We start from the raw sequence: 3,485 nt of genomic DNA on the forward strand, positions 1-3,485 counted from the left end.
CTTAAATAGAATAAAAATAATCTGCCTTTATCTGTGTGCTGGAAGAACATTTAACTTGATCCATCATCTTACAACTTTTAAAATATGATTAACATTAAATTAAAGCAACTGAAACATGAAAGTAAGCAGGAGAGATGTTCAAAAACCAAAAAAAAAAATGTAGCCAATCTACTAGATGCTTCTGATTTTGGTTATTTAAACCCGTTAAAAACTGAACATAAGTTAAATATAAAGTTAATTGCCCAGAATCTTTTTTGACAACCAAATTTTTATCTCCCCCAGAATTTTCTTCAGGGCTGTCTTCATATGTTTGTTCCTAAGACTATAGATCACAGGATTAAGAAGTGGGGTCAAGACAGAATAAAACAGAGTCACGAGCTTCTGCATTCCAGCTTCGTGCTCAGACGTTGGACTCCCATACATGACCAATACTGAGCCATAGAATAACGCAACCACAGCCAGATGGGACCCACAGGTCGAGAAAGCCTTTCTTTTTCCAGAGGCTGAAGGGACCTTCAATACAGCTATTAGGACCAGAGCATAAGACCCCATGATAAAGAGAAAAGGAATAATGAGAGGCAGAGGGCTTAAGATGGAGAAGACCAGTTCTACTATGGGATGTTTTTGGCAAGTCAGTGCTAACAGAGGGCCAGGGTCACATAGGAAATGGTCTATAATCCTGGACCCACAGAAGGACATCTGGGAGATGATGATGATGGGAACGGGGAACCAGAGGAAACCAAGCACCCAGCAACTGATCACCAGGATGTTACAGAGGCGCCCAGTCATAAGAGCAGGATAGTGTAGAGGCCTGCAGATGGCAAGGTAGCGATCAAAGGCCATAACTGCCAGGAAAAAGCATTCTGTAGAACCCAAGGAGAAGAAGAAATAGAACTGCAGGAAGCACCCAGAGAAGGAGATGACCTTGGCGTCAGAGAGGAAGTTGGCCAGCATGTTGGGGACCGTGGAGGTGACATACCAGATCTCCAGGAAGGAGAAGTTGGCCAGCAGGAGGTACATGGGGGTGTGGAGTTTCTGATCCCAGCGCACAGCACAGATGATGGAAGCATTGCCCATGAGTGTGAGGAGGTAGACAACAAAGAATAGCACAAAGAGGAGGATCTGTCCTTCCCTGGGGCAGGGGAATCCCAGGAGGATGAAGCCAGAGATGGTGCTGGAGTTACTTGCTCTGCTGAGGGTTTTCATCTGTCTGTGAGCTGTAAAGGCACCAGAGATTATCAGATAAAGTCAGTTGAGGACTCAGGTTTATATTTAAATCATCATGAGAGAGAAATCACATATATATTAGCCATGCAAGACATATATTTTCCTAAAATGACTGTTACTCCCATTCTTTGCTTCCCTACACTTTCTGCTCTCTGCAGGAGAAAAATCTTGGTCATTATTGATAAGCATTCCTCTTCTTCATCTTTTACCTCATCTTCATCCTCCTCCTCCTTCTCATCAATATTCTATTAAGTTAAATTGTAATGCAATTTTCAAAGATATTTACAGTTTTTCAAGATCTTACACATGTGTAATTAAGTGTATATAGATATCTTCACACAAAACAAGATTTATTTCCTCCCAAGTTTTAGAAGAAGTAAAATCCTTGTATCTCCTGGTTTAGAGTATTTTGCCATCTGTAATTATTATTCATGTTACATCTGCATTGGCTTTTAAAAATCTGAAACTAGATTAACCAATGCACGTAGATGTCAGTAAACTTCCCAACACACTTGGCAAACCTTCCAAGCTTTGGATTTAAATTTGATTCCCTTACCATCTTTGATCATTGTTTCCTCCCTCTGTCTCTCTCTCCATCTTTCCCTTTTCTTTGTACATGGGGCAAACATGTACACCCCCCCCCGCAAACATAAAACAGGGATTATTGGATATAATACTGGCCAGCAGAGGGTGATACCTCATCCCAATGCAGGGAATGTATTTTGGGACCACAAACCCCTTGTCATATTTCAGTAGACAGAGATCCCACCTTCCTACCTCTGCAGTGTTTTTTAGTAGGGATTGGTAAATAGTTTATTGATGTAGAAGGGTCTTTATCTATCTGTTGTTTCATTGGCTGATTAATAAAGAAAACTGCTTGGCCAGCTATAGAAGAATGCATGTGGCCATGCTCCAATAAAACATAAAGTCCAGTGAGAATTGGATTTCATGCAGTGTTCAGGTGTTACAAAGTCATACTCTTCCACCCATTAAAAATCTTAATAATATGCAAAATGGTGCTCAGCTTGGTCCCATAGTCAAAACAGGAGGAGGCCAGACGTGGTTCATTGACTCCTGCTTATAACAGTTCAGGACAAAGGGAACTAATGAACTGGCCTACAACAAAGAATGGATCTCTTGTTAGAAAGGAAGGGCTTCTAGAAGTTGACAGCTGAGACTATTCTGTTCTGCTGTGCAACCACACCTATTCTGGGCAAACCTTTTGATTTTCCAAAGCCATTACGATTTTCCTGCTTTTATGCTTATACACATACATGAGCACACATGCTTACATAGTGATGTACTAGATAACTTTTCTATGCAACATTTGAATTAGATGACGCTAGATTCCTTCAGTTTGAAAACCAGAACATCATGAGAACAAGTCACTGTGGGCTGGCACTATTGTCTGCATGGGCAAAGCCAATTGGCACATGCTGGGAGTCATTTTTAACAGGAGTGTGTTGTTACTCACCTTTACTACCCAGCTTCTGTGTTCAGAGAGCAGCGCTGTGGTTCTCCTGACGCTGGCAGGCAGATCTTTAAGAAGTGACTGCAGACAGGACTGTGATACGGATGGCTCCAGTGACTTCAGTGCTCTTGTGTACAGGGTGAACAGTTTGGTTAATTATCATCGAAAGCTAAACACTTCAGCACACCAATCCCATCTTAGGAAAGCTGATAGAGCACTTAAGTTAGCCAGATCCTGGGCCATGACATGTAGAGTGACAGATTCTTTAATTTTCTGATAATGTGCTTTGCTTTCAAGGTTAGTCCAAGATGTCACAACCCTGAGAAACCATCATCGGGTTGATCCCCAGCATACCCATTACATTAGATAGGAGAGGAACTTGCCATACCCTTTTCATTTGCAAAACAACTTTCCCATGAGGAGTTGAGAGGTGGTGGGTAGTCAGGACACTGGAGGAAAACAATGGATGTGTAGTAAGAAGACTATCATTTGAATTCCAATCCATTTTTAACAGCAGATGCTCCACCCATTCAAATACATGCATTATTAGTATATAAATTTATGTCTAGTGTCTTCAACTCTAAAGTGGTCACATAACACTCTTACAGAAGGGCCGAGGGCTCTGAGTAAGCCATGCACTGTCTGGGGCCCGACACAGTGACAGACCATTAAGTAGCAGAAACAAGGGAAGAGCAAGCCTTGTCGAGCAGTTCACTTTTCTACTCTTCTGCTCATTGTATTTCCTAAGCATTAGCATCATTTCCTATCACTGACTAGAAGGAAAGAT

At 41.6% G+C, this 3,485-nt stretch overlaps 1 pseudogene; it reads right to left on the reverse strand.

Annotated features, from left to right (window-relative positions):
* Positions 1-234: 234 nt before the first annotated feature.
* LOC142835667 (olfactory receptor 11G2-like) lies at positions 235-1,300 on the reverse strand (annotated as a pseudogene).
* Positions 1,301-3,485: the final 2,185 nt, after the last annotated feature.

The sequence above is a fragment of the Microtus pennsylvanicus genome, chromosome 15, assembly GCF_037038515.1.
Source record: "Microtus pennsylvanicus isolate mMicPen1 chromosome 15, mMicPen1.hap1, whole genome shotgun sequence".
NCBI classification, from domain to species: domain Eukaryota; kingdom Metazoa; phylum Chordata; class Mammalia; order Rodentia; family Cricetidae; genus Microtus; species Microtus pennsylvanicus.